Genomic DNA, 8,476 nt, shown 5'->3' with positions numbered 1-8,476 from the left:
CTTATAAGATTAGCCAACTCTCATCACCCCAATCATCTAATTCACTTATTCTTGGAAATTAACTCTTGCTCGCATGCCAGAATAAGATCATGCATTTCAGATCGGAATCCATCTTGGCTTATGTATCCTCCGTAGGTAGCTTTCGTCTCCTACGACGATGACATCCATAAGATCCAGTTCAGATAACCCAGATACAACACTCTCGTGGCTCGGATTTAACCTTGGATCGGACAATGGTTAGCTACTCCAGCGTACCGCTTTGAGTACAGGATGAATGGGAGAATCATTTAAAATCAAAATCCTTTAACCTAAAAAACCTAGATGTCATCGGTCATGGGGTCCCTTTCGATGGCCCTCTTACCCAACAAGGTAACTACTCAGACAAGACTGAGCTTGATAACATCATCATTGGTTTTGAAATAGAAAATCAGTAAAGTAAAAGAGATTGCATAAACTGAATAGATTGATGAAAAGAAAGAACAAAGGGTAAGAGAAAAATCTCTATCTCCCTAATCTAAACCTAAGAAACAAAAGTTGGGTGCCTCCCTAACAAGGGAAAAGGAGCACAAACGAATTAGGTCTTCTAAAATACATATTTATAGGTCTCTAAGTCTTTCTGGTCGTCAATAAGACCTTCTCTGAAGAGAGAATGAGTTGGGCTTGAAAACGGGCCATTGGGCCGAAAATGGGCTTGTTGCAGAATTGGGCTCTCCAGGGCTGTTAAATGTGGGTTCACTGAGGGTGGAGGTTCTGAGGCATATCCAGGAGAGTGTACACCGCGTTCAATAGCTTCTGGACCGCGGTGGTTGGCCTATGATGTCCAAACTTCATTCCTTCATTTGCTTCTTTCGCGAAATTGCAGAATATGTCTTCAGAAAATTGAGTATAATTTATGATCCAAGCGTTAGATTGCCCCAAATCCAATTGTATTATAAATCTGGTTGTCTCTTCTATATTTTTTCCAAATTCGAGCTTGATCAGACGGTTAGAAGGTCTTCATCGGATGTGAAACTTCCGACAGTCCGAAATTGGCCAAAAATGGATTTTTCTCCAATTTGCATTATTTTTGCCTAAGTAACCTGAAATGAGTCTTGAAACTATAAATATAGAAAAACCATGATAAAAAATTTAAAATAAATAAAAACCATTTGAAAAGCATTTATAATCAATCCATAAAAGTGGTTAAAATACGGTGTTATCATTTCTCTAGGAGTTGCTTATTGAATCTGCCAGAAAATGGCAGCTTAGGTTGATAAGGTGGTGGTGTAACCTAAGGCTTCTCAGGTGCCTTATCCATTGCCACTTCTTTCCCTTTAACATTCTTCTTAACTGATTGTTCTACAGCTTCATCATCTTGAGTTGTCTCTATAGGTGCCTCCCCACCAAGTTGCTCATTGTCCTCAATGAGCACATGTCTTTTCTCTCTTTCAGGGAACTCTTTATCACATCTCAAGGTTATAGCATGAGCATACTCCTTTGGGTTTGGCTCTGGTTAGCCTGGAAGAGTTCCCTGAGCTCTGGAAAATAATGACGCTTGATTCTTCTCTAGGGTCTTCAGCTGATTTTGTAGAGCCTCATATTTGGAGTTTAGGTCATTGAAGTTGTATTATACCCTTTAAGATCTGAACCCCACTGAGATCTGAACCCTGTTGTTGTGAAGGACCCTGCTGAACCTGTGGCAGACCAAAACCTGGAGGATACTTCTTCTGCTGAAAGCTGTCTTAATTTGTGTAGTTATTCCCTTGGTTCTGAACCTGTGGAAAGGCTTGGTTCCCTTGGTAAGTTTCTTGAAACTGATTCTTTTGAGCATACCCTTGATTATGTCCTTGTAGTGGAGGATAGACTTGATCACCTGGGTTAGCTACATTGGGGTTACCATAAGACAGCTTCTGGTTGTTGAAGTTGTTAAACCTGTTGAACTTTTGTTGGCCACCAATGTAGTTAAGCTCTTCTTGTGTCAAACCCTCTTCTTGGACATTTTCAAAACAGTTTGGCTCATCAAACTCGCCCACATAATGAATAGGTTTTTGGGAAGCCACTAACACCTTGTCAAGCTTGTATTGCAGCTCCTTTATATCCTTTCTCATCTTCTGTTCTTCATTAGACCCCTCTCCTCTATAAGACCTATCATACTCTTCACCATAGGTGTCATTACTCATTTCTAAATTCTCAACCAGCTCCATAGCAGCATTGATCTCTTTGGCAAGGAAGTTACCATTTGAGGCAGTATCAAGCTGATTTCAAATCTTTGGTAGGGCACCTCTATAAAGAGTGCTGAGCAATGATGCTTCTGAAAACCCATGGTGAGGACATTGATTGGTGTAACTTCTGAAACTCTCTAAAGATTCACCAAAATTGTTATTGTGATTTGTGTTTAGGATGAGATTTGGTTCCTGAGTTTTGAAGTCCTAGAGGTTGAAAAGAACTTGGACGAGAAAGCATGCTTGCATTGGTCCCAAGTCTGAATGAACCCTTGGGGAAGATTCTTCTTTTTTATCTGATTAGGTTTACGATTGTTTTTAGCATCAGTTAGAAGTCCTCAACACACAAATCCATGTGGATTCGATCCCTAAGTACTATTGCGTTTGCAGCTTGTTTAGGGTAAAACTTGTGTTCCCCACTGCAACCACATCAGTTATATGTTCTAACCCTTAATTAAAACCCATAACCAAAAGATTTCAAACAATAAGCATCACTCAAACAAGCACAACAAATCAAAGCCCCACATATATGAAGGTTTGTAATTTATACACACAGCTATCACCACCACAGAGAAGTAAAAACCATATGTGATACTAAAATTAAGCAGATGGGACTAACCTGTATAATTTACTTGAAATGAGTTTTGCGAGTTCACTTTCCTTTCAGATTAAAGTAATCTTCGAATCCCTAATTTTGCAGTTAGCTAACTCTACAAACAAATATAATGAAATTATTATGTACCAGCTGTGTAATCTCAATGAGATTTGAACCCAAATTCTGAAATACAAACTTCGGAACAAGATACATTACCTTTACAGCCACTTCCCGACAAACAACTTCGACATCGATGAATTTCTTGCTTCTATACGAAACCTCACAACATGAGATTGAAATCAGAGTAAATGAGACATATATAAGAGTGAAAACGAATTGAATGTGAAAATTAATTTGAGAAATTAATATCTTGTCTTTCGTTCGACTTGGTGTAGCTGAAGAGATGAATTCGAACTAGCCTGAGACTGAAGGAGTAAAAGCGTACTCAGATCTAGGTCCGTGAATGGTGCAAGCATGGTGCAATGCAGGTCCTATCGATCCTCCCTAGATGAATCCTCATCTCGCTGGTGCTGCTCCTAGAAGAAAGTGATGACACGCTCGAATCGCCGTCCCTGTGTCGCAACCCGTTGCCCCAAATCCAAGTGTGAGTGCGATGATGTAGATGATGAGGTATGATCGGACAGAGCTGGTGGCTGATAGTAAGAACGTGCTACAGTTACATCGCGCTTAGCCTTAGGGCAGGAGAGGAACAGATGGCAAGAACTCATCAGATCTTGGAGTCCATCGCGGGCGCGCTTGTCTTACAGTCTAGGGGCTGATGTTGAAGGTAAACAGACTCTGTGCTCATCGGTGCTGGTACAGTACTTGTAATCGAACCTGTCTGGGTCGAAAATGGCACGAGATTTAGTGTGATATCGAGAAAGATAGAGTAGATCATACCAGGTCTCAGAGAGTAGAGCATCAGATGAGAAATTGAATCCTACAGCCTGAAGTATGGCTGTGATGGTACTCCCAAAAGTAGTAGATGCATCTTCACATCCATGTAGGTCGTGTTTCACCTTCACCATGTTTTATGCGATGATCCAAGCAAAACAAGCAAGTCTGGGGTTCTCCAAGAATGGTATCTGAAGTGTAATAAGCTCGCACTTGAGGATACATCCCATGTTGGCTCGAGAGAAAACCATGTGTGCTAAGAGTTTTTGCACCACTCTCACCGCAGGATGAGTGAAAAGAGCTGACCTGAATCTTTCACTATCATAAACACCTTGACATATCTCTCTCCATAGGTCTAAGTCAGGTTCCTCCTTGAGGTGAATGCCATCAATGTATGGGAGCTTCAAAGCTTCACAAAAGTCTGAGATAGTGAGTGAGTAAGACTGTCTGAGGATAAAGAAAGATAGAATCTTGTTTGATGTTCTCGGGCTCCTCCTCTTCGTGTGGTGGAGTGTGAAGGTTGATAGAAATTTGCGGACTAGATCAGCATAGGTAGGGAGATTCAGCTCCATGTACGGTCACAATCCATGAGCATTGAGGTACCAGACAACATCCTCTCTAATCTCGAGCGTCTCAAGTGTGTGATAGTCAATGCAAGGCATTGGCTTAATGTTCAGCTTCTTGAACTTTCTTGCACAGTAAATCCTCGTGTTTATCTCTTTCCCGATCTAGCGAATGTTCTGTGGTTCAGGAGATGGCACAGCTTTCCGCGGATGTTGGAGGTGCTTCCGTATGCAACCCGGACCTCATGGTCTGGCTTGGCTTAGGATGTACTCTTCAAGAGTGCTGTCATCAGGTGCTATCTCTGGGTTGTCATCGGTATGACTGCTCCTTCTAGATCGGGTTTGGTCCATGTTCCTACAAAACAAGATAAATTCTTGGCAAAAGAGTGAATATAGGAGTTGAATTGACTAGATTAATGATTAAAGATACAAATTTAAGTATCAGAATGCTAAATCAATCAACAAATGGGTAATATTGATACCAACTTTGAAAAATCGAGTAGTTCATGGTCAGATTCGGATTTGTGATGTTCTTGACATAGAAATTTTCTAAAAATTGATTTGAATGACCAATTTTTATGCATAATCTATAGATTACCTAATACTAGTCACTAATCACACAAAATTTAATTAAATTTTACCAATTTGCTTTCTCCAAATTCGATTTTTCTCAAAGAAGCTTGTAGATTCCAAGATTCAAAATCTCAAATTCTCATCAACCAGGTGTTAAAATCGATTTCCAGACAACCTAGAAGGTTAGTCTAAACTTCTTAAGCAATCTCTACCTAGATTAGATCTAGATCTAAGCTTTTAAGAAAAACCTAGACTCTAAAACTAAGAAAAAGATGAGTTGCTTCATACTTTGGTGGAGAGGGAGAGGTGGTTAAAGAATTGAAGTCTACTTTGAAAGATAGTGAAGTTTGGCCAAAGAAGCTCTTAAAAAGGTTAAGAACTGAAAAAGTGTTCTATCTCCTAAATCTCCAACTCTTTTGGAGGAGAAGAAGAAAAAGGGGTTTTGATCCAAAAAGTTCATTTCTTTTATTTAAAAAAGTGTTTTTATGGCTAAAAAGGGAAATTTTCGGGATTTCAAAAGCTTGTGGGAACTTACCTTAGCTTGATGGTTACGGAATCGGGAATCAGGAAATTTTTAAACTTACGGGATTTTGGAAGGAGCTCGACCGGATTTAGTTCGGATTAGCATTGTAGGAAGAAGGTTGGAAGGGCTTTCGGCTCAACGACCAGCGGCCGCGACCGCAGTGAAACCATGTTTGGCCGCGGGTACATTTTCGGGACCGCGGTCGATACTAGGTCGGCCGCTGGTTGGTTGATCGCGACCGCGGCTGGTCCTCTTGCGGAATGACTTCATTTCTTTTGTTTTTGCTGGACCAAACAACTAAAAACAGACACCTCTTTTTTGGTTTTTTTTTAATTTTTTGATTTTTTGGTCTATTTGTTTTATTAGAACACCTGTAACTAAAAGAAAAAGAGAAAACATAAATAGAAAAAGAAAAAGAAAATTTAAGAAAAGTGTACCTAAATGGGTTACCTCCCATTAAGCGCTTCGTTTTAAGTCGTTTAGCTCGATTTTAGTGAAGAGGATCAGGCAAGGGGATATGGCACTTTTCTAGGTGTGCCTTCAACATCCTTGAGCTTTGTTGATTCAACTTCCTCTCCTTGTAGTACCAGTTTTTTTCCTTTATTCTTCTTACGGATTTTAACATTGCTTAGGACTTTTTTAGTGCCTTCAATCAGCTTCTGGATCTGCTCTTTGTTGGTCTCCACTAAATCTGGTGGGACAACGATCTTGACTTTTGAAAAGGGTCTCGTCTTGTGGTCTGACTTTTTCTTGTCCTTCTTTTTTGGTCGATTTCCCTTGGGCTTTGTCTTGTCATTTTGAACTTCGTCTCGGACAGTGGGATATAACATCTGGTGATCCACATTCAAAAAGATGGCACACTGGTTTGCATGATCGATTACCGCACCTACAGTTGCTATAAATGGACAGCCAAAGATGAGCGATTTCTCTTTGTCTTGATCCATGTCAAGAACTTAGAAATCTGCTAGAACAATCTTATTTCCTATAAGAATTTGCAGGTCTTGAATCACCCCTTCAGTATCCTTTTGAGAAGAATCTCTGAAACAACTTTGAAAGTCGATTTCTTGAGTGCGTTTACTCCTAACTTCTCAGCAAAAATCTTGGACATGATGTTGACATTGGCTCCGGAATCGCGTAAACAATCCACGAACTTGATTCCTGAAATGAAACGTTGGAAAGAGAAACATCCCGGATCATTGGCTTTGGTGAACCTTTTAAACGGGGAACGCTGAGATACCTTGAAAGGTGAACGCTGAGGCACAAAATTTGAGGTTTTCATGTCCGCTTCATTTTTCGTTGCTCCTTCTCCGGGCAGTGTGGTGATAGCATTGCAGAATCTTTTCGGGTTATGTTCAACCCTTCCCGGAAGAGCTCCATTCTGTCTCTTCATGGAATCGGCTGTATAGGCAACTTGAAAGTCTAGCTTTTTGACGTGGGTGGACAGGGCTTCAAACTTCCGGTTTAGATCATTGTACATACAATCGACCTTCACATTTATGTCTTTGGCTGTCTTCTCATTTGTCATGAAAAGTTGCTGGATTGATTGCTCAAGTTTTCCGATTTACAAGGCTATTTGGTTTGTTGTGACTCCTTGCTGCTGTCAATACTGATTATTGAATTTGTACCTTGGTAGTTGTATGATGGTTGCGGCTGGAAACCTCCATTTCCTCCAAAATTCCCGTTTTGGAATTTGTTTTGGAATGGTCTCTGCTGCGGTGGGAATTGCTGATTCTGGGGATTCTCTACATTTGGATTTCAGTAAGAGAGATTGTTGAAATTGGCATTGTGGAAGTTGTTGTTGAAACCATTGTTGAAGCGGTTCGGATACGGTCCTTGTGCTCCTACATAGTTCACATCTTCTTCTTGAAAGGTTGGATTGTTGTGATCCGCTTCACAAAATCCTTCATGTTCTATGCCATTTGTGGTCTCACAGGCATGGACTATGCGATTATGGCTCTTGAGAAGTTGGCTCATCATGTTCTTTAGCTCGGTAATCTCCTTGATATCCGTTCTAGTCGGCTTTGTTGAACAATCACACTCTGGACAATCGTTGTTATTAGCTTGAGCGAGATTTACGATGAGAGCTCTTCCTTGTGCGATTTTCTTTTATCTGAAATCTCCGTTTCTGGCTGTGTCAAGTAAGAGCTTGTACTTTGGTTGCAATTCTCTATATAATGTGCTTAGCAGGCTTAATCCGAGAAATCCGTGGTGTGGACAATCACATTCATACTCCTTAAAATGCTCCCAATCTTCATAAAAAGATTCAACCGGACTTTACTGGAACACTTTGGATTTTTTTTCTCAGCAAGTTCGACCTTGACTTAGTACATAAGTGGTTTAGGAAAGCGGTTTTACATTCTTCCCAATTAGTGATCGATCCTGCAAGAAAAAAAATTTCAACCAACAGGGAGCTTTATCTGCTAATGAAAAAGGGAACAACTTACACTTCAGATAATCTGTGGGAATTTGGTTTATTCTTATCACGCTGCAGATTCCTTCAAAAAGCTCAATGTGATCCATTGGATGTTCAGAAGGAACTCCATGGAATTAGTTTTGTTTCACCAAAGAGATTATCTGCTTGACTTCGAACTCATTCTTGCATAGACTTTCATAAGCTGGAACGTCATAAGCTTCACTAGTTTTCTGGTAATGTCTCCATATATTTTTCTATTCAGAGCTTAAAGATGAGATTTCAGAGCTTTTAGTTTACGATGGAACCGATGAAGGGCTGGTCGAGAATGAAACAGAGGAGGGGACTTTCCCCACACTTAAGCGACTACCTCCAAAAATTGCGGATGTGCCGTTAAGTAGTTCAAGAACTGGAAGTTGTGTCTCTTTTCTGGTGCACAATTGTTTAATCGAACTATGCAGCAAGCATGATCAGAGATACCATTAGTCTCAAAGGCAGCATAAGATTGGGTCTACAGCATCTCGGTTTTGAGGATTTCTTGGAGGGATTGGTTTTCCATCTCCATCGAGCTGAGGTTGATAATCTCCTCTATGATCATCCTCTCGATCATCACCATGATCGGAATCGTCATGGTCTTCATTAAGGTTGCGGTTTACAAGATCTCCAGGTTGGTCGTCGTCGGCCATTCCTTGCGTTTGTCTAAGTCTTCGAAATTCT

The 8,476-nt window shown here is 40.5% G+C and overlaps 2 non-coding genes across 2 annotated transcripts; both read left to right on the top strand.

The window, feature by feature from the left end:
- Window positions 1–2,295: 2,295 nt before the first annotated feature.
- Window positions 2,296–2,401, top strand: LOC112083706. Its single transcript, XR_002897842.1, has one exon. It is a non-coding gene; the product is annotated as a small nucleolar RNA R71 (small nucleolar RNA).
- A 5,148-nt stretch (window positions 2,402–7,549) lies between these two features.
- On the top strand, window positions 7,550–7,659 carry LOC112083772. Its single transcript, XR_002897900.1, has one exon. It is a non-coding gene; the product is annotated as a small nucleolar RNA R71 (small nucleolar RNA).
- Window positions 7,660–8,476: the final 817 nt, after the last annotated feature.

The sequence above is a fragment of the Eutrema salsugineum genome, unplaced genomic scaffold (genome assembly GCF_000478725.1).
Source record: "Eutrema salsugineum unplaced genomic scaffold, Eutsalg1_0 scaffold_6, whole genome shotgun sequence".
NCBI classification, from domain to species: domain Eukaryota; kingdom Viridiplantae; phylum Streptophyta; class Magnoliopsida; order Brassicales; family Brassicaceae; genus Eutrema; species Eutrema salsugineum.
This window is presented reverse-complemented; position numbering and strand designations above follow the sequence as displayed.